General features: G+C 40.7%; 1 protein-coding gene across 2 annotated transcripts in view; it reads left to right on the top strand.

Moving 5' to 3' along the window:
- The window catches only part of SV2C (synaptic vesicle glycoprotein 2C), a 255816-nt gene that overhangs the window by 9173 nt on the left and 222951 nt on the right, over window positions 1–23692 (top strand). The window lies entirely within an intron of this gene.

The following is a 23692-nucleotide window of genomic DNA, read 5'->3' as shown; positions in this document are numbered from 1 at the left end:
TTGGGATACAGTTGTATGTGAACAGGAAGGTTTGATCATTCTCAAAGATGGCAAATTAAAAAAAAATTCAAACCAATAAAAGTTCACATTCACTTCCCAGCAAGCCCAAGGAGAAAAGCTGGTGATTAATATAATTGAATGTGTGACTTAGGAATATAGCCCATCTTATATCTACAACTTGATCTAACATTAGGAGAGAGATGTGATTCTTCTTAAGTGCAGACAACAACAAAACCTGCTAGACCTGGAAAATTTGAAGACATTCGTGCTCTTCCCACATTGTACACAGATGGAGTCTGAGCCAAGATTAAAGGGATATTTTGTGATAGAGATCTAATTCAGTTTAGTCCCAATTTTTTGGCATTTTACACTCCCTAATTATTACCATATTTCATAGTTGCTATGCTGATTACCACATCAGACATTTGGTATGTAACATCATATTCACTTAATAAAGCTCCTAAATAAAGTGGAACTTAACAGATTGTGCTATATGCAATTACTGGCTTGGAAAATTTTCATTTACTAGATGATTTTGAAATTAGGTACTACAGCCTGACCTGTGGTGGTGCAGTGGATAAAGCGTCGACCTGGAAATGCTGAGGTTGCCGGTTTGAAACCCTGGGCTTGCCTGGTCAAGGCACATATGGGAGTTGATGCTTCCAGCTCCTCCCCTCTCTCTCTCCCTCTGTCTTTCTCTCTCCTCTCTAAAATGAATAAATAAAAATTAAAAAAAAAAGAAATTAGGTACTACAAAAAGTCATATGATGAACTATCTTTGCCCAAAATTAAATTGCATAAAGTATGTGTACCTGAGTTTTTGGGGCTCCCAGTGATGTTCTTGAACTTACTTCTACCAACCTCCTGCTGGCAATATTAGTGCTTTCTTTTGCTGGTATATGTGTGTCTTTTGGGAGAGTGTATGTGTGTGTGTGTGTGGTCATCATTTCCTCTTGCTGGTGTTGATGGGTTGTGACAGTTTCATATGGGAAACCATGACAGTGTTAAGTGGCTTCCCAAGGTCTTCTGATTACATTATACCATTCTGCTTATAAGGGTTTGCTCCTTCCCTCAAAGGATACCTGACTGCTGATTTTTGGTCTAGCTGACATATGACAACACAAAACTCTCTTTTAAAGGTTATCACTGTCTCTTTGACTGACAGCCTTGCAAATTTGGATATGTAGCTTCTCAGTGTAACAGGCAGCTACTGTGCTTGTCCTCAGCCTGAAGGCCATTTGGGTTTATATTCAAGAGAGTTCGGCCCTGGCCGGTTGGCTCAGCAGTAGAGTGTCGGCCTAGCGTGCGGAGGACCCGGGTTCGATTCCCGGCCAGGGCACATAGGAGAAGCGCCCATTTGCTTCTCCACCCCTCCCCCTCTCCTTCCTCTCTGTCTCTCTCTTCCCCTCCCGCAGCCAAGGCTCCATTGGAGCAAAGATGGCCCAGGCGCTGGGGATGGCTCTGTGGCCTCTGCCCCAGGCGCTAGAGTGGCTCTGGTCGCACGCAACATGGCAACGCCCAGGATGGGCAGAGCATCGCCCCCTGGTGGGCGTGCCGGGTGGATCCCGGTTGGGCGCATGCGAGAGTCTATCTGACTGGCTCTCCCTGTTTCCAGCTTCAGAAAAACGCAAAAAAAAAAAAAAAAAAAAGAAAAAAAAAAGAGAGTTCAGCTTACCTTCTGGAGATGCTGAGAGCAATATCTGGTGACCTTTTCTGATCATATCAGGTTTGCCTTCTTTTTATCCAAGCTGTATTTTTCATTCAAAATTCCATAGTTAATTCTAAAAGCTAGCATATGTCTTTGTGTACATTCTTTAGACTGACAGATTTCTCATGTCTCAGGAGAGGAAAATAGGGGAGTTGGTGGTCAGATGTAAATTCTGGCTCTTAGTTGAATTTTTAAAATGTCTCAAAAGCCTAGAAATGTACAGCTCTGTTAGCAAATTGGCCATAATATTTTATTTGTAAAATACTTTGCAAATATTTATAATGTCAATGAACTGTAAAAGTAGCAAATTAATTTATTAACTTGGTTAATATTAGGGTAATTAGAAAAGGAGGAGCTCTAACTAAATTATAGCATTTATTATTTATTTCTGATTCATATAAAACTGCCTTTGAACTCAACTGGAGGTTAAGGATGGCTATTTATTTAATTTTTGGTTTATTAGCTCAAAAGCTACAGATATGATAAATGAAATAAATGCAGCTTCATTACATGTAATGAAAACTAGTATCAAAACTACTTTCATCCAATTTAGCTCAATTGTTGCCCGTAAAGGGCACACTTTCCTGTGGGACCATAAAAGGTACTTGCATTTATCTGGAAATAAGAAGAAAGATAAGTTATTTAATAACAACAGTTAAATGCACAAACAATGATACCTACCTTTTCTTTCTTTTCTTAGAATTTCTGGACATATAGAAATTCAACACAAAGAAGTCAGGAGTCTGTATTTCCTCATAGAGCTAAAGTAGATTAATGACCTGTCCTACATTGATTTATTGTATGCATTCTTCATATTGTTGTCCCCTTTTTATCAATTTTAAACACTTGCAGGTATACACTAAGGACTTACTGGTTCTGTTTTGCTATCTGGTTTAGACACATTAACTGGTTAATTTCTGAGAAAGTCATGGATGTCAAATAAATACCAAGTAACAGTGATAGTGAGGTTTTTTTTTCCTCCAAATTGTACTTTCAGTGTTTTAGTTTCTTATTAGCTTATACATTTGTTGAATACTGTCACTTTGCTGGGAAAAATGCAAACCCTTTTATAGAGCAAAAAAGTAGTAATTTATATATTAGAGTAAAATACTCAGCCAATTTCTACTCTCAAAATTCATAGTAATTGCATAATAGCACTAATAACCATATATGCCAGTTTTAGCATTAAGTAATACTAGTAAAAAGCTGACAGTTTTTGAGATCTTTTATGCCAGCTTCCTAATTAATACCTAAAGAAAAACAGACCAAAAGCTGTTCAACACTTGCTTAACTGTAACTAGTTAGTGACAAAGGTAGTCTTGGAATCCACCCTTTTGCATCCATTGCATCCATAATTCAATGCTGTTTTTATATTTTTTTCCTTTTGTTTTCATTTGTATTATGTATTTTTAAATGTTCAGGATATCAGCATATTTTATAAATTTTAATTTGAAGAAGAGCAGAAAATATCCACAGAAAGCATCAAGGGTGCATCTAGGTCTCTAAAATGCACGTTTAGTTTGCTCCAGATTTGCCCAAACAATTTCTAGTACTTTTACCTGCTCTGTCACTCTCCCATGAAATAGACAAAGAGAGCATGAGCATCTGTTTTCAATCATCCCGGGACTTCTTACTAAAATTAAGTAAGAAACATCAAAGTAAAATCCAGCAGAGGGGAGTGACAGGTTATACAGTGCTGTGGGTAGCACTATGAGCATTTTATATTTGGCCACAGGTACATAATGGCTATTAACTGGGTTTTTAAATATTTAAATGGGCTGCTTATTTATTTATTTATTTACTTACTACATTTATTGGGGTGACATTGGTTAATAAAGTTTTATAGGTTTCAAATGTATGTTCCAGTGATATACACAATCTGCATATTACATGTTTGCCTTCCACCCAAAGTCAAATCATCTCCCATCATCACCATGTATTTGACCCTCTTTAGCCTTTATGACTCCCAGCCCCCTTTTAAATGGGTCTCTTTTTTATTGTAATTTATTGTGTTTATATAGATGCTAGTGTTGCCCTGAATGCGTCATCCCTCCCATAGCGCCCTCCCCCCTTCCCTTCAGGTTTATCATATCCTATCATCCCCCTTCCCTCTCTTCTCTTTTCCTCTGGTCCCTTTGATCTTTCCTCTGTCTCAATTCCATTCATCAGTTCACATTGTTTTTTGGATTCCTCAAATGAGTGAGGTCATATGATATTTTTCTTTTTCTGCCTGGCTTATTTCACTTAACAAAATAGTTTCCAGGTCCATCCATGTTGTCACAAAAGGTAATATTTCCTTCTTTTTCATAGCCCCATAGTATTCCATTGTATATATGTATCATTGCTTTTTAATCCACTCGTCCACTGACAGGCACTTGGGATGTTTCCAGATCTTCACTATTGTGAACAATGCTGCCATAAACATGGGGGTGCATTTCTCCTTTTGAAACAGTGATATGGTGTTCTTGGGGTATATTCCTAAAAGTGGGATAGCTGGGTCAAAAGGTGGTTCAGTTTTTAATTTTTTGAGGAATCTTCATACTGTTTTCCACAGTGGCTACACAGTCTACATTCCCAGCAGCAGTGCAGGAGGGTTCCCTTTTCTCCATATCCTCGCCAGCACTTATTGTGTATTGTTTTAGATTGTTTATCTTCCTGCTATTGAGTTTTACAAGTTCTTTATAAATTTTGGTTATTAACCCCTTATCAGAAGTACTGTTGAATATGTTTTCCCATTGTGTAGTTTGTCTTTTTATTCTGTTCTTATTGTCTTTAGCTGTGCATAAGCTTTTTAGTTTGATATAGTTCTATTTGTTTATCCTGTCTTTTATTTCACTTGCCCGTGGAGATAAATCAGCAAATATATCTCTGCAAGAGATGTCGGAGAGCTTACTGCCTATGTTTTCTTCTAAAATGTTTATGGTTTCACGGTTTACATTTAAGTCTTTTATCCATTTTGAGTTTATTTTTGTGAATGATGTAAGTTGGTGGTTTAGTTTCATTTTTTTGCAGGTAGCTGTCCAATTTTCCCAACACCATTTGTTAAAGAGACTGTCTTTACTCCAATGTATGCTCTTACCTCCTTTGTCAAATATCAATTGTCCATAAAGGTGTGGGTTTATTTCTGGGTTATCTGTTTTGTTCCATTGATCTGTGTGCCTGTTCTTATGCCAGTATCAATCTATTTTGAGTACAATGGCTTTGTAGAATAACTTGATATCAGGAAATGTGATACCTCCCACTTTATTCTTCATTTTCAAGATTGCTGAGGCTATTTGTGTTCTTCTTTGGTTCCATATAAATTTTTGGAATATTTGTTCTATACCTTTGAAGTATGCCATTGGTCTTTTAATAGGAATTGCAATGAATTTATAAATTGCTTTGGGTAATATAGACATTTTAATGATGCTTATTCTTCCTATCCATGAAAACAGTATATGCTTCCACTTATTTGTATCTTCCTTGATTTCTTTTATCAATGTTTTATAATTTTCCGAGTACAAGTCTTTAATCTCCTTGGTTAAATTTACTCCTGGGTACCTTATTTTTTTTGTTGCAGTAGTAAAGGGGATTGTTTCCTTAATTTCTCTTTCAGAGAGTTTATTGTTGGCATATAAAAATGCCACTGGACAGAGAGCAAATAATGACGCATTAGGCGGACATTGTAGCTCCCACTGCCTGTTACCAAAGTGGATTACAACTTAACTTAGGAACAATCATCTTGAAAATCAACTTTGGACTAAATAAGAGGAATCTATAACCAAGTATCACCGAAGAAACCACACTGAGCTAATAGGAAGGACAGAGATAAGGAAAGGGCTGCCTGATCCCAGGAGCAGGAGGTGGTCTGGAAGGTCTCTTACTGTGGGGTGGGTTGCCCGAAGAGCTGTGAGTCCTCAGCCCCAGGACCGGAACTCTAGCCTGGAGCCACAGAGACTAGAGGAGGTGTACGGACAGTATTTAGCAGAAAGAAAAGCCAGGTTACTGTTTGCAAGAGGGAGACAGAACTCTCATACCTGGGCTCTGTCTTCAAGGGACCCTGCATAAAGCTTTGTTCACAGCCACATACCCAGGGCTCTGGGGGCGGGAGCACCTAGAGGACTGGAGTAGTGAGAAGAGAGTGTTGTCTCAGAAGAACAGGAAGAGACTGTAGGGGACAGCCACCCTGACCCCTGTACTGGGTCATTTCCCAAACCTAAAGTGATCATTTTTCCTGGGAGAACTAAGCAGCAAAGGGAAGCAATTACCCACCCACCAGAGGCTCTCCTGCTCCAGTCAGTGCAGGGAGACACTTAGAAGCCAGGGCACATCAGGGACACAGGTTTTCAGTGCTGATATCTGGCCTACACACACACCCAAGCTGCTGAGTACCCTCTGAAAGGTGGGAGGTCCCAGTCACAGCAGAGGCCATGGCACTTGGCCTGTGCAGCTGCAAAGCACGGAGCCCAGTGAGGCAGCTGGAGTGGCAGCTGCAGGGGGCCAACAGCTCGCATGGTGACTGTGAGGGGCGGAGCCTGGAGAGGCATCCCATGCAACCATGGGGGGTAGAGCCAGAAGAGGCAACCCATGTGCCCACTGAGGGGCAGAGCACAGTGAGGCAAGGAGTCCCCGCACCTGCAGAGCAGCCTAAACTGTGGAGCACAAGCATAGACAGTGGAGTCCAGCAGACAGACCACACCTTGGGAATAGAGAGGCCACACACACTGGCCAAGAGTAGATAAAAGCCAGCCTAGGAGTGCAGCTGATATTTACAACAGCATCAGGACCCAGCAGAGGCAGCCAGAAATTCTGGATTTCCTGTAGCTCCAAGAAGGTTGCTAAGGGCCAATCATAAGCAGTGACTCCCACTGGTCTGTGCCAGGTTCTGGCCAAGGAGGTCCAGGGCTGGTACATCTAGTGGCCAGATATGGAGAGAAATAGTGCAGGACCTAACAACCCTTGTTAGAGTGGTATCTTAAGGAAAAGCTTCTCACACCTGACCCAGCTAAGGCATAGAAAATGCTGACACAAATAGTAAAAAGAGTAGTAGCAGCAAACAAGTGGCCCACAGTGGATTAAAAACAACAGCTGAAGCCAACCCAAGAAGATTTAGAAAAAACACAACTGAAAACTGGAAGCAGACAACATCAACCTTATACTCAGCTAGCTACACAAACAACACATCCAAAGGAGCAGTCTATACACAGACAAAATAAGAAGACAGAGAAATGTAATCCAAATGAATTAACAAGAGAAATCCCCCCCAAAAGAACTTAATGAGACGGAAATAACCAAGATATCAGATGCAGAGTTTAGAATAATGATTGTTAGGATGCTCAAGGATCTTACAGCAACAATAGATGGACATAATGAGCACCTAAACAAAGAGATAACAAGCATCAAAAAGAACAATGAAATCATAAAAAGGAATCAGACAGAAATAACAAATACAATATCAGAAATGAAGACTACATTAGAAGGAACCAAAAGCAGGCTGAATGAAGCAGATAATCGAATCAGCAATTTAAAGGACAAGATAAGTGAAAGCACAGAAGCTAAACAGCAAAAAGAAAAGAGGCTCAAAAAATCTGAGGAAAATCTAAGAGAGCTCTATGACAATATGAAGAGAAACAACATCCTCATAATAGGGGTTACTAAAAGAGAAGAGAAAGAACAAAGGATAGAGAACCTGATTGAAGAAATCATAGCTAAAATCTTCCCTAAATTGATGAAGGAAAAATTCACACAAATTCAAGAAGCACAGAGAATCCCATTAAAGAGAAACCCAGAGACGTACAACAAGACACATCATAATTAAAATACGAAAGCTAAGAGATAAAGAGAGAATACTAAAATCTGCATGAGAAAAGCAGTCAATCACCTACAAAGGAGCCTCCATAAGGATGACATCTAACTTTTCAACAGAAATACTTGAGGCCAGAAAGGAATGGCAAGAAATATTCAAAGTAATGCAAAATGAGAGCCTAGAACCAAGACTTCTTTTTTTATTTTTTTTTTATTTTATTTTATTTTATTTTTTTATTTTATTTTTTTTTGCATTTTTCTGAAGCTGGAAACAGGGAGAGACAGTCAGACAGACTCCCGCATGCGCCCGACCGGGATCCACCCGGCACGCCCACCAGGGGGCGATGCTCTGCCCACCAGGGGGCGATGCTCTGCCCATCCTGGGCGTCGCCATGTTGCGACCAGAGCCACTCTAGCGCCTGGGGCAGAGGCCACAGAGCCATCCCCAGCGCCCGGGCCATCTTTGCTCCAATGGAGCCTTGGCTGCGGGAGGGGAAGAGAGAGACAGAGAGGAAGGCGCGGCGGAGGGGTGGAGAAGCAAATGGGCGCTTCTCCTATGTGCCCTGGCCGGGAATCGAACCCGGGTCCTCCACACGCTAGGCCGACGCTCTACCGCTGAGGAACCAAGACTTCTTTATCCAGGAAGGCTATCATTTAAAATTGAAGGAGAAATAAAAGCTTCCTAGACACACACACACACACACACACACACAAAACCCTCAAGAATTCACTACAACAAAACCAATGCTTCAAGAAATACTAAGGGACCTGTTGTAAACAGAACAAAAGGGGGAAATCTAGTAAAAGAGGAATGTAGATTTAAAGAATAAAATGGCAATAAACAAACTACATATCAATAATAACCTTAAATGTAAATGGATTAAATGCTCCAATCAAAAGATATAGGGTAGCTGCATGAATAAGAAAACAGGACCCATACATATGCTGTCTACAAGAGACACACCTCAAAACAAAAGATATACATAGACTGAAAGTAAAAGATGGAAAAAAAATATTTTATGCAAACAAAAATAAGAAAAAGCTGGGTACCAATACTTGTATATGACAAAATAAACTTTAAAACAAAGGCTATAGTAAGGGATAAAAAAGGTCACTACATAAAGGGAGCAATTCAATAGGAAGATATAACCATTATATATATCTATGCACCTAATACAGCAGCACCTAAATATATAAAGCAGATTTTGATAGACATAAAGGGTGAGATTAACATCAATACCATAATAGCAGGAGATTTCAATGCCCCACTAACATCACTGGATAGATCCTCCACACAGAAAATTAACAAAGAAACAGCAGCCTTAAAGGACACACTAGATTAACTTGATTTTATAGATATCTTCAGAACCTTTCACCTGAAAGCAAAAGAATATACCCTCTGTTCAAGTGCTCATGGTACATTCTCTAGGATAGTCCACCTGTTAAGACACAAAACAAGTCTCAATACATTTAAGAAGATGGAAATCATATCAAGCACCTTCTCTGATCACAATGGCATAAAATTAGAAATCAACTACAATAGAAAAACTTAAAAACATTCATACACTTGAAAACTAAATAGCATGTTACTAAATAATGAATGGGTTAACAATGACATCAAGGAAGAAATGAAAAATTTTATTGAAACAAATGAAAATGAACATACAACAACTCAAAATTTATGGGACACAGTACTGAGAGGGAAGTTCATAGCACTACAGGCATAACTTGAGAAGCAAGAAAAAGCTCAAATTAACAACTTAACCCTGCATCTAAAAGAACTAGAAAAAGAACAGCAAGTAAAGCCCAGAGAAAGTAGAAAGAAGTCATTGTTTTAAACTCTGCATCTGGTATTTTGGTTACTTCCATCTTATTCAGTTCTTTTTCTGGGGATTTCTCTTGTTAATTCATTTGGGTTGTATATCTCTGTCTGCCCATTTTGTCTGTGTATTAGGTAGCGCTGTCTGACTTTGAAATTTTTGTGTGATCCTTATAAAGAAGATGGGCTCAGGGGTACTGTCCTGGAGGCCACTTGTTTTCCTTGTTCTAGGAATGTTTCTTGAGGGTACTATTTTCCCTTTTATTGTATGTGAGTATTAGATGCAATTGGTTCTTTTGTGGGTACAGTTATCCCTTCAGCCTGGCTGGGTCTAAGGGTCAACTTTGATCATTTGTATTACACACTGTGCAATATTTGTCCTGTTTGATGTTCTCCACAGTGTCTGGTGCCTGCTAGAGTCCACCTTTGGGTGTGCTGCTTGTGTAGGTAGTTCAGTCTAGGTTTGGTGCTTTCTGCCACCCACTACCAGTAGTGTTGGCTCTAGTTCCTCTTGGGTGGTGTCCACTGTTGTTTGTAACCCACTGTGGGCTACCAGTTTGCAGCTACTGCACTTTTCGCTGGTTGTGTCTGTGTTTCTACTGGGTACTGTGGGAGGGACCAACCTTTGTATAAGTATCAGCTTCCTTCTGCTTAAAGATGACAGCAGCTCCATAAAATCCCAAGCTCTGTGAGGTTTGTCTCCACTTTTCAGCTGCTCCTCCTCCTCTTGTAGCTGCCTGGTCTTCCCACAAAGTCTTCTGTAGTAAAACTGTAGTGTGAGCTCAGATTGGCCTCACCCAACCAACCCCTCTACAGGTTGCACACTTAGTGGGTTAGGGCAGCTGAGGTTGTGGGACCTCCTACTTCAGGAGTCCCTTTGCCAGGAACTCAGTACAAGAATGTGATTCCTACTCCAAAGCTTGATCCCTTCACCACTGCTGGATACTCAAAATTTATTTCTTCCTAACAAGGTGAGCAGGCGGTTCAGACTGAGTGTGGCCAACAGGCCCCTCTGTGGAAGTTCTTTAGCTACTGAGACCCCAATCTCAGGGAGGAAGACTGAGAGAGTCCTCTACTGGGGCTGACTGTTCCCCTCCCAAAGGCAGCTAAGCCCTTCAACCAGATCCAACAATAGACTCACAGGGACCCACACTTTAAATGTCCATGCTCCTAGCCTCTCTCTCTTCCTCCTGTGGAATCTAGCCTAGCAGGACAGAATATCCAGTGCCCAGGCTGGCTGACTGTGAAGCTCCACCCTATCCAATGCCCTTGAGCTGCTGTGCCAGTGCTGATCAGAGAAAGTAGAACTCGCCTCAGCTGAGCCTAGTGTGACGAGTTTGCCTTAGGATACCACTCTAGCAAGGGTCATTAGGTCCTGAACCGATGCTTTCTGAAGCTGGCCTCTGGATGTGCCAGCTCCGGATCTCCCAAGTGTGAACCCAGCACAGACTATTGGAAGACACTGCCTGTGACTGGCCCTCAGCAACCTTCTTGAAGCTACAAGCAATTCAGAGTTTATTACTGCCTCTGCTGGGCCCAGATGTACATGGAAATGCCAAGCTGCACTCCTAGGCTGGCTTCTACCCACTCTGGGCATGGGGCAAAGTATGCTCAAATGGCCAAGTTTCCCTGAGTCTCGCCTCCTGCAGCCTGTCTGCTGGCTGGTTCTTGGGCTCAGCCGCTGACAAAACCTCTGCTACAGTAGAGCCTGCAGCAATTCAGTGATTAGGAAGGGTGGTGGGTGTTGCTCCGCCCCTCAGCCCCAGGTGATAGTCTGTCCAGACTTTTTTTCACAGACCTCAGTAGGGTAAGGCCCCAGGAGTCTGTTGGGTGTAGCTTCTGAGAGCTAGAGGTGTTGTCTGCCCACCCACAGTTTCAACTGAGTCTCCTATGAGTGGAAGCACTAGTCATAGTCTCGGGAGAGTGTTGGGGGGTAGAGCTCAGTGTCAACACAAGAAAACTGAGTCACTGACATGTCCCCTGCTTCCTGGCCTCTCAGAATGACCCGTCGCCATGTCTGGGGTAGGAGAGACTTTCAAGGGCATAGCAGCTGCTTTTTCCAGGCTTATGCCACTCAGAGGGGATTGCTCCACCCAAGAAAGATGGTGACTGCAGAACTGGAGAATGATTCAGCACAGGGGTTTCGTTGGCTGTCCCTCACAGTGTCTCTCCCTGAACCTCCAACTTTACACTCTCCTCCTGCTCTCCCCTGCCAAAGCCCAGGGTAAGTGGCTGTGAACAAGGTTTTCTGTGTGGGCCCTTAAAAATAGAGTCTGAATCTGAGAGCTCTGTGTCTTTCTCGCAGACAGAAACCCAGCTCTTTTCACAGCTAAATGCTATCTGGGCGCCTCTTCTAGGCTCTGGAGCTCTAGGCTGGGGCTCCGGGCCTGGGGCTGAGGACTCACACCTCTCAGGGCAACCCACCCTGCAGCCCCTCCAGTTCTTTAGCCACCACTCGCTCCTGAGAGCGGCACAGCCCTTTCCACATCCCGCTTCCTACCAGTCTCGGTGTGGCTTCTTCGGTGATCCGTGGTTATAGACTCCATTTGGTTTGGTCCAAAGTTGGTTTTTCAAGATGATTGTTCTCAAATTAAGTTATAATCCAATTGGTCCTGGGAGGTGGCAGTTGGAACGTCCACCTACTCCATTGCCATCTTTCTTCCCCTGACAGTCTCCTTTAAGAAAAGGATTTTCAGACCAATGACATCCCCTCTTTGAGCTCAGAAACACGAACACCAGCTGAGCAGCACCTGCTGCTCAGGAGTCTGAGTTAATCATCTTCCTCTAAGCTTATTTAATATTCTCTCAGCCTGAAAGGTGCTTGTTTTTATCTTGCAGTTGCTGCCTTTGTAATGCATTAGAGTTCTCTTTTCACTCTTTCATTATCTGGTTAACAACTGCGTATTTAATAATTATTTACATTAAATTCTCTTAATTCAGTTTCCTAACTTGATTCTCACTGATACACATCACCCTGATGCCCTCATTGTGAACTCCCAATGAAATTCTATTCTTCTGGGCTTCCTCTTGCCAATACATCATACTTCAATCTGTTCTGCTGGTTTATTCTCTTCTCTCTAAACTCTTAACCTTTCTGTGATCCTGGGTGCAACCCTCATCTCCCCTACTCTACCCTTCACCTAACTCACTCTCATGGTAAGCTTGTTCATTCATATGGCCTTAAAACCCATCTATATTCTACTGACCCCAAAATCTATGTAACTGACCCAGACCTCTCTCCCCGAAACTTCAACTGTCTACTCAGCATCTCCCTTGGATGTCTAATCAATACCTTAAATTTAATATGTCCAAAAATTGGACTCCTGATGTCTCTCCACCCTCACCCAAAGCTGCTGGTTCTACACCCTGTCCCATCACAGTTGACTGAAAAATCTATCCTTCCCCTTTCTCACTTTCTTCTTACAGTCCATCCACATCAAGAAGTCTTTTTGCCTCTACCTTCAAATTATACCCAGAATCTGATTGCTTCCTACTCCCTCCGTTGTTGCTCCTTACCCCTGTCTGAACCATCTGAATTACTGAAGTAGCCTCTAACCTGGTCTCTGTTTTTTCTCTCAAGCTCTAGAGTCCATCCTCAGCATAACAGCCAGAGTAATCTCTTTAAAAGAAGTCAGATCATGTCCCTTCTGTGCTCACATCCCTGCTCTGGCTTTCATCATACTCAGAGTAAAAACCAAAGTCTTTACAATTGTCCACAAGGCTTTACATTATCTGACTCTGTTTACCTTTCTGAGTTTGTCTCCTACTTTCCCCTTTTATCACTTTGTTTCCACCACACTGGCCTCCTTGCTGTTTCTCTAATATGTCATGCATGACTCTCACTTCCTTTAAGTCATTGCTCAAATTTATCTCAGTAAAGCCTATCCCATATTCCCTATACTACAACCTACCTCCTCCCCACTCTCAATTCCCCTTGGTTTGCTTTTTATTTTTCATAGCATAAATTATCTTCTAACAAATTGTGATTTATTTTAGTATGTTTATTGTGTTTCTCCCCATGCTTGCATGAAAAATCCACAAGGCAGGGATCTTGCTTGTTATCCTGAGTGACTCAAATAGTGCCTGACACATAGTAGAAAGACAATAAAAATTTGTTGAATGTCAAAGGAATGAAAGTATGATATATGCAGATCATCAACAGAAGTTCAAGGAATGGACTACACATCAGGGATAAAGTAGGCCACAAAATGAATACACAAAGCAATTAAATACTTCCATAAGTGGCCAAATAATTCAATGGAAAAATAAAATCTCTCTACATTAGAGGACTCAAAAGAGGAATTTGTATTTGAGAACTAATTTATAAATCTAATAACTTGAAGATGTGTGTAGGCTACAATGAAAAAGAGTAAAAAAAGAGAGAAAAGTGACAAGAGTGTTCCATATGTGTTTATAAATACTCTATTTTTCTTCTATCCTAATATCAGAGGAGACGTAAAAGGCTAAACCTCTTGAGGTTACAAGAATTGTGCCATTTACTAGGTCAAATGGATCATATCTCTTTGAGACTTGAAGTATCAGCAAACCTATTGTGGAGATCTGAGGGGGAATGACTACAGGAAAACACTAATGAAATGCATTCTCATTTTTAAGTAGACTTAAATGTGGGTTTATGTCACGTACAGCCAGTTTTCTAATAGCGTGGGTGTTAGGGATTGAATTGCATCCCCCTAAAAGATATGTTGAGTTCCTCACCTCTGTTACCTGTGAATGTGACTTTATTTGGAAAAGGTCTTTGCAGATGTAATTAAGTTAAGGTCATTAGAGTGGGCTCTAATATGACTTGTGTCCTTATGAGAAGAGAGACATTTGAACATAGAACATAGAGAGAATGCCAGGTGATGATGGGCAGACTGGAATGGTGCAGCTGCTGGTCAAGGAATGTTAAGGATTGATGGCCACCATGAGAAGCAAGGAAGAGGCAAGAAAGAATTCTTTTCAAAAGATTTTAGAGGCAACATGGCTATGCTGACACCTTGATTTCACACTGTTAGCCTCTAGAACTGTGACACTATATCTGTTGTTTGATGCCACCTGATTTGTAGAACTTTGTTCCAGCAGCGCTAGGAAACTAATATACTTCTGAACCTTGCTTATTAGTTCCAGTTGTTTTTTTAGTGGAGTCCTTAGAAGTTTCTACATGAATTGTACATATGAATTGTACATATATATATATATATACACACACATAGGAAACTAATACAATGGTTTATACCTAGAAAATAGATATTTTAAGACACAATGACTTAAGTCAACTCTGATTTTCCATAGAAATAGAATAATAGTTAGGGTTTATATCTTGTTACCAACTGCTCTTTGGAGGAATGATGGCCCACAGTGTGTTCAATCACCCAACAACTGTAAGTGGTGTCTCTCTGAACCAAATAGCAAAACATTTTCTATCATGCATGTCACAAAGAACTTACTTTTATGTTTTATGAAATCTTTAGAATAGAATACTACTGAATAGAAGGAAAGCTTTGGGAGTTCGTTGAAACAGCTAGAAAGGCTAGCTAGCTGGGAGTGGAGAAGGGAGGTCCCCTCTGCTCAAAATTAAGGGTGCAGAGTATCTTTGGTGGGCCTCCTCTTTGGCTGCAGGAACTGGGGGAATGAGTCTCCTCTCCGATGCAGCATCAGTAGAAATGCACTTTGGTAGAAGCGCTGTGTTTGCATGTAAAGTTAGTAAGCAGGACACTCTCTCAAGCAAAGGCATGTTCCTGAAGAACCTATTAATCTAATTCAGCAGACCCATAGGGATTGTGGAGTTAATATTGGCCGTCAACAGTCAAGCACCATCTCATAAGCCTCTCTGACTTGTAGTAACTATGCTGATGGGTTCCCGGGCTGCGAGGCTGGTGTGCAGAAGCGAGCAATCGGGAAGGGAGCCAGCCTAACAGTCTGCCAACACAGACCTCACCATGGAGTTCTGCTGCTCTGTTTGCCTCCCTCTGTACACTTTATGGAGAAATTAGAAACTTCTGGAAGCCAGGATGGGATGAAACACATCAGGAAGCAGGCACAGTGTTGCCTACTTGCCATCTTGCCATAAAGATGCTAGGAACGTAAATGAAGTTTAGCATGGCTTGGCAGCTGAAAAACAGCATTTAGAGCCAGAGTCTTGGAGTTGGATTCACAGTTTTAGGACAGGCCCTTTGTGACTCTGGGCCATAGCCCTTACACCTCTCAACTTCTGTTTCTTTATACATAAAATCCATTCTAAGTACAAATGAGGATTAAATGAGATAATGTGTGTTGAATTAATTTATAAATGTTAGTATGCTGTACAGATGACACACCATAAATATATATCCCTGAACACCAAGGGCTAGGAGTTGAATATTGCCTGTACTACAGTTTCTGTGTTGTGGACTAAATGAGGACACATTTGGGGGAGGGGGAAAGAGACCACATAAACCTGATTGAGTCTGCTTACATTTAGAGAACCTTTTAGGATATTTTAAATCATTTTGACCAAAAGCTCTCACTTAAGTAAAAAAAATCAATTGAGAACAGATGAAACCATTCCCATTCAGGAGGAAAAACAATCTACTTACTGTACTGGTTTCTTTTGTCCTTCCAGACATGTTGGTTCAATCCTCAAAGTCCATGTGTCCCAAATTCTCTGGGAAAGCTCAAGTCACTGGTCACTTTCATAATGAGTCTTTCAAAACCTGGTTCATTCACCTACTGGCAGTGCTTTCAAATAGAATCAAGTGTAAAGCAGTGTCCGTGCTGAGCCCGTAGACCTTTCTGCCTTCTAGCAGGCTGGTGGAATGGGCCTTCCCTGCTCCTCCAGGCTGGCCCTTTATGTGGACAGCCTTTCCCATAGCATGCATTCAGAGGTAATGTGGTCGGAGTCCCACTGAAGAGTGACTTCAGAGGGAATAGACCGCGCCTCCTTCTTACTGGTCTCCTACCATCCATGCAGTCACCACTCAGCTTCTGCATTATTCTGCAGGCACTTGTAAATATATACTGCATTAAATGTTACCATGGCCTGGGAGCTATTTTTCTAATGGATCTTTGAATAATAAAATCCTTTACTGACTTTTTTATTTAGACCTGCCTTAAAGAATTTAGACCTATCTTTCTTAAACAATCACGTATGACTTTCTTATGACAATAGCAAAGGTGAATATACATGATGAGTGCTTACAGTGACTACTTGTGAATCGTGTGGGATGGAACGAGGGGATAAATTAAGGCACTTTTCCAGAAAGGAAATGAATGTTGTCCTTTTCCCTGTCCTGTCATAATGTCCAGCAGTCACATTTCCAGCAGTGTATTTCCATTTGCAGGGTGACCTCTGGGAGTGTTATTATTAGATTCAGAGCTGCTGATGGAGACTGGAAGATAAAGGCAAGCCTCCTCCTGTAGACCACAGTGGCCAAGGCAGAAACAGTGATGGCAGCACACTAATTTGCCTCCCAGAGATTAGACCGAGAAACATCAAAATTAATTTGCATTCTGGGATCATGCTGAGAGGCAGTGGTATTTATCCTGCCTCTGTATTGCGGGAAATGCTTGGATAGCAGGTGAAGGCCTCTGTCTTTCTTAGAGGAGCCTTCTTCTCCTTGTTGCCAGCCCCAATAAACATGTTTTCACTCAATGTGTCTCACCCCTGACCTTATCACTAATGTTCCCCAACACTAATCCTGAGAATGCTTATTTTGGAAGATATTTTGGGACACAGAATAGGATAAGTTTCCCCCCTCTTGGAAGAAAGATGCACACAATGGACATGACCATATTAGAGGCTATTACAAGCCTTGTAAAAACAACAACAGAAACTTTAGTTTTGCTTAATTTAGTGTTCCACTCATTGATTTAACAAATAATTTTAGACCATGTCAGGCATTCCACTAGGTGCTGGGAATTAATTTAGCCAAGAACAAAACAGAAGTTTCTTTTCTCATGGAGTTTATAATTTGTAAAGTCAGACAATAAACAAATAAAAACTATATAAAGTGTCAGATGATAAGAAAAAGCATAAAGGGTCAAAGCAAGGTACTATGGGAAACCGGCCTCAGATAACGTGATTTGGGGGGACCTACATGGAAGTGATATTTGAGGAGAGACTGGAAGGAAGTGAAGGAGGAAGGCCAGCAGTTATCTGGGCAAAGAGCATGCCAAGCAGAGAGAATAGCAAGTACAAAGGCCCTGAGGCAGAAGAGTGTTTGGAACATTGGAGTAGGCTGGGGTGTGGTAGAAATGAGACCAGAGAACAGGTGGGCCAGGCCATGTAGGGACTAAGGGATTGGAAAGGAAGCCATGGGAGGTTCTCAGCATGGGAGTGGTACTTTCTGCCCTACCTTGGGAAAACACTTCTCCAGTTGCTATTTGGAAAAGAGCCTCTAAGGAGCAATGCAGAACCAGGAAGACCAGCGAGGGGGCCATTGCAGTATTCAGGAGAGACAGGATATTGGAGGGACCTGGTGCTTGACAGTGAAGGTGGTGAGAAAGTGACAAATGTATCCCATCTTATTTTCCCATAAACTCTTCTTTTGAGGCACACATTTAAAATATATTTTGGAATGCATTTTAGGAAACACTGTTGTGTATAATCAGATGTTGATCTTGTATTTCCATCAGTTATGAAAGTGCTTTTATACTTTCATCCCTGTGCTAACTTGTAGTGGATAACAATGTCACAGAAGTGAGACACCACAAAGCTAATGGAAGAAACTAAACATTGTAATTTTAACAAGTATGGTTTGGGTTGAATTTGACTGTTGGTCTCAGAGGTGTGAGAGACAGAGAAGGCATTGGAAATTCTTTCTTTTTCTTTTGTTCTGTATCTGACATAGATTTTTAAAATTATTTCACCATGTACTGAGTTCTTTTGATAACCTTTAATAAGCTAAGTCCTTGGTCTGTGAATGTTTACTTGCTTACCTTTTGCCTGGTAAACACAATTTAGACCCCACTCTATCCCATAATATCATAGGACCATGTGGCAGCACATATCTTTGATCACATTGTAAGATAATTAATTATCTTTTTAGTTGTTGGTGGTTCCACTGAATGGAAGATTCCCTGATTACGAGGACCTATTCCTTTAATTTATGTATGCATAGAGTCTGAGGAGAGTCTACTAGACCCTACTGTTGCATGAGTGAAAAGTAGCTGTTGGTAGAATGAGTGAATGAATGAGTGTCCAGGATAGCCTTGGGTGCCAAGAATATGAGATGAACCAAAACAAGGTCTCTTTCTCTAAAGAACTAGTCTGGTAGGTGGATGGATGACTCCTAATTTCCCTCGTGACCATGGCTTTCAGCCCAGGTCTGTTCTCATACACTGGTGGATTATTCAGTAGTGCACATGGGAGTAATAAAATCAAGAAGTACCTCCTGTCCCCTAATATCTAATTTATCAACACAATTCCACAATTTACATGTTTCCTCGGACTAAGGAATTAAAAGAGAAAAACCGCAGGGAAGGGCAGAGCCCCTTAGCCATCCATTTGTCTGTTGTGTGCAAATTAGTTGAGGGGCTCTTTTCAACAATGACAGTCAAAAAGGAGGTTTTGTTGGAAAGAGACAAAGGTGAGATGAGGGCACCCATTCACCCCTCAGCTCCCTTGATCATGCCACAGTATCTATTTCTAAAAAAAACCCTGGGCAGAACATGGAACATGAAGTCAATGAACACTGCAGTTATCTTGCTTTGTGGGTCATGCTGTGGGTACCTGAGCACCCCTAAAACACTTGTTCTTCAAGATGCACCCGCATTTAGTCACAGAATGCTGGTGGAGGCGTTAAGGAGGTCTCTGATACTTCCCTCCTAGAGGCGCAAGTAATGGGAATGAGCAGAGCATCCCTTGCGTATATCCTCTGGGCACTTTCTCAGGAGTTTGCAGTTGCTAAAGTAAACAAAGGCAGCTGCTTTTGTAGCCATCTCCCCAGGAACCTTGCAAAATGCAATATTTACTAAGGCAAACATGGACAAAGCAGAAGAGAAAATATGTCGTTTTCAGACATTAAAGGGAGTGCAGTACAAGCCTGGCGGGAGGTGGGGGCATGTTTCCTTCTCCTGTTGACATCTGAGGGAGTTCATTAGCTGAGGTCCAGGAGAAAGTGTGTCACTGTTATCAATGTAATACGAGCCAGGCAGACTTGACAAATCTGGCTCTGCCTTTAAATTGCACTTAAACTCTGCAAATATGTTAATCACATTGCCTGATTTGCTCAGAAAAAGCAAGCTGAAACATAAGCCTGCTTCCTGGTGCTTGCCTTACAGCTAAACCCCAGAACGTGTATCTCAGCAACAGCTCTAAACACTCAGGGTACATCTTTTCTGAAAGAGGCTGCTGCTTTTTGTCTCCCCAGCCTGGGCTCCTAGCTGGAGAAGAGCATAGTCAACCTAGGTTTAATAGTCATTTTTCCTTTCAGAAAGGGACTGGCCAACATTATTGCCACTGGACAATGAATTTTATTTAAAGACATTCTTCTAGTGCGCTTTAATTTCAAGTAAACTAGCACTTACTGGGTTAGAGAACAGGTACCAAGCTTTGCCTTTTGCTGTGATTTTATTTAATCTTCCCAAGAGCATTTTTATTTCCTATTTTTACAGACAATTCAATTGAGTAATGAAGACCATAAATAACTTGCCTGGTGTCACAAATCTAGTAAGTAGCAAAAGCAGTATTGGGACCCAAGTATGTGTCTCACTAACAAGATCACTGTTTATGTCTAATCATTTCGGTCATTATTACATGTCTAAGATATCTGTTTGCTCGAGGGATGCTGTGATATTTTTACATGAATTTAGGAACAACCATGTTCTTTGTTCCCCTGTGATGGAGAATGGATGATATGATGCTTTTAGTGTCCCATCTTTGGGTCTAAACAATTGCCTGACACCAGTATTTCCCTAGCTCCATGGTTAACTTTTAAATATGCAAGATACAACTATCTCAGTTATAATTGTCTGGGTCTGTTTCCTTTTCCTCTGTTTCCAGTGATGGGCAAGCAGAGAAACTGAAACTAGTCTCATTTTGAAATAGCTCTGATGAGAGAGAGAGTGAATGTGGAGAAGGATAAATGACCACAGGTCTTATTAAGTACCTACCACATTTAACTGTGGAGTTGCAATTTGATTACTTGGTCTATACTGAGGAACTCTTTAATTTTTTTTCAGCTATCCTTCTCTATCCTCAAACCTTTCTTTAAAGACATTCCATAAATGCTGCCTGTATTTTGAAGTTGTCATATTATCAGATGATTGTAGTCAGAATAAAGATAATAATGGATGTGAAGGAGCAGGGCTCATTAGAGTTAGTTAAAGAGGAGGTATCTCCAGTGTTCAGGTAGATCGGGTGTTATTAAGCTACTTTCTTTTAGATCCCTTACTGTAAACCCATCCCACTTAGAGTAAAACCAAGGACCCTTACTGTGGCCCTCAAAGCTATTTATGATCTGTTCCCAGCCACTTCCATCATCATCCCTCCCTGACTGCTCAGCCACCTGGTCTCCTTGCCTTTCTCCATTTGAGGTCTTTGTTCTGGCTGTTCTGTGTCTGGAAAGCTCTGAGTCCTTCGGAAGCAGCATGGCTTATGGCCTGGCCTTCATCAGGCTTCTACTCAAAGGCTCCTGCCTTGATTGCTTCTCTTATAATAATAGCACCGGCACTCTCTAACCCTGCGCTGGCCAATGTGTTAGCTATTAGCCAGGCGTGGTTATGTAAATGTAAGTTTTTGGCTTATTTTTATTGGACAGAACAGATATAGAGTGTCTCCACCACCACCAGAAGTCCTGTGGGACAGTACTGCTCTAAACTCTTTCCCTACTTATTTTTATCTGTAGCACTTACCATTACATGAAACTATGGATTTACTTGTTTTGTTGCCTGTCTTGTCACTGGAAAGAAAGCTCCCTTCAACCAGAAGCTGTGTGTGTTTTGTTGAACCTCTTGTTTTCAGCTCCTTGAAGAGTGTGTGGCATATAATAGGAGCTTAATAAATACATGATGAATGAATGGTTGCATCTTTTGGAGGTCATATTTTAATTGCAGGGGAGATAAAGAAAGTTATTAAGGGAGGTCACTCTCCTACTCTTCCTGTCTTTGAAAAGCCATTGTGTTAAGCCATGTGCTTCCAGGAAGGAATTCAGTTCCTGGTTTTATTTCTCTGAGTTTCCCTCACCCGATTCACAGGTACCCAGTGAAAGAAACAGAACTGACCACATTCACACTGAGTGGTTATTACTGCAGTCATGGATAGTCAGTCTCTGTGTAATGCCAGGGAAAGCTTCTGCCAGGATGTCTTTGGTCATTTCAGGGAAGAGAATATCTTGCTATAACTTACAGGTAAGAATTATGAACAACAGTTTTGTTACTGATTATGCTTAATAATATAAATTGCTTTGACACTCATCAGGCATCTGGTTTCCCCAGAGGTTGACAGGATCCTGGCAACTATTTAGGGACTAGAATCCATGAGCACTGCATTCTTTCAGGCTACACTGAAGACACCCCAAGTCTCTTGCCAGCTTTGCCAAGTTACTTCTTTTAATACTTTACCAGAGAAGGGCCCAGTTGTATAGAGGGGTCTAGAGAGGAAAGCTGGCTAGGGCTGTCAGCACGGTTCAGAGCTTACTCTATATGAATTCTCCTCAATCAAGCTAACTCAGCACTCGTAGCTCACATTGTAGTCCATGGTCAGAATTGAGCACCTCTGTTCCCCACTGAGAAGGATGTGTTACCATAAGAAAGGGCACCCTTCCCAGCCCACTGAATGGATCTGACAGAAACTGAAGTTTGTGGCCAAAATATGCATCATGGTTCTAAGAAGCCAATAAACAAATATACTAATAAATTTTATAAACTTTAAATATGTATATATTTATATCTGTAAATACATCTTCTTTATAAAATAACTGGAGTATTCAGAAGAAAATGTCAAACAGAGTTACATAAAAGACTTGAATAAATACATATTTTTGGGTGAGATGACTATTTTAAGACTTTTGATTCCCTTAAAAATAATTTGAAATCAGTATAATTCTGTTAAAATTTAAATGAAAATTTTAACATAAAATTCTTAGCATAATTTTAATTCAAATTTGGAAGAGAAAGTAGATGAGATGCAAATATGTAAATATTTGCAAAGGATGAGGGCCACAGGCACTGATAGATATTAAATTTATAACAAAGTGATAAAAATCAAAGCTAAATAGTAGGAGGGCAACAGTAGATAAATATATTGGACAGAATTAAAAACTGAGGTACTGATACATATAGAAATTTTGTCTTTTATAAAAGGAGCATTTACATAAGTGTTTCTGAGATATTTGATTACTCAGTATTAAAAATTCATTTTTCTCACAATATAGCAAAATAAATTCCAGAATTAAATATTAAACAATGAAACCAAAGTGAATTAGAATAAATATAGATGAATATTTTGGAAGTTTAGGATGGCATTAATAAATGACTAAGGCAGAAAACATGAATGAAGAACCTTTTAATGGACTCTATAAATAGTTTAATAGCTTTACATGGCAAAAACACCATAGACAAGACCATCTGAGAAAAGTATTTACAACATATATGACAAAATAGTTTAGAGCCCTATTAGATAAATAACTCTTAAAATTCAATAAAAAAAGACTGTATATTAGTTTCCTAATTCCTTTGCTGTTGCTTAACAAATTACTACTCTGAGTGGCTTAAAACACAGAATTTTTTTCTCTCACAGTTCAAGATAATGCAGGGTTGCACTCACTCCAAAGAGGAGAATCCTTCTTTGCCTCTTCCAGTTTCTAGTGGCTCCAGGTGTTCCTTGCCTATGACTGTATAACTCTAATGTCTATGCCTTCATCCTTATATGGCCTTCCCTTCTATGTTTGTGTCTTCTCTCCTCTGTTATAATAACACTTGCCATTGGATTTAGGGTCCATCCAGGGTGATGTCAACTCAAGATCTTCAACTTAATTACACTTTTTTCCAAATAAGGTCACATTCATAAGTTCTGGAGGTTAGGAGGCATGGATATATCTTTCTCGGGGCCATCGTTAAACCCACTATAAAACTCAGTACAAAAATGGGCAAAGGATAAAAGGTTTCACAAGGAAAGAGATGCTTGATTTTACTAGTAATCAAATCAAACTTAAAATGATAAAACAACACTTTTCTTTAATTTCCCAGAAATTTCAACTACTAATTTCCAGTATAGGTGAGAACACAGAAAATAGGGGCTGTTCTACATGCTTCTGGAAGTTATAAGTTGCCACAACCTTTCTGAGGGACAATGATTTCTATATAGAAATCTCTGCCTCCAGGAATTCTCAGCACACACAGAGGTGTGCATCACTACATTATTAACAATACTAAAATAGTGTAAACAACCTAAATGCACAGTG

The sequence above is a fragment of the Saccopteryx bilineata genome, chromosome 6, assembly GCF_036850765.1.
Source record: "Saccopteryx bilineata isolate mSacBil1 chromosome 6, mSacBil1_pri_phased_curated, whole genome shotgun sequence".
Lineage (NCBI taxonomy): Eukaryota > Metazoa > Chordata > Mammalia > Chiroptera > Emballonuridae > Saccopteryx > Saccopteryx bilineata.
Note: the sequence above shows the minus strand (reverse complement) of the source record. Positions and strands in the feature narration are given on the sequence as shown.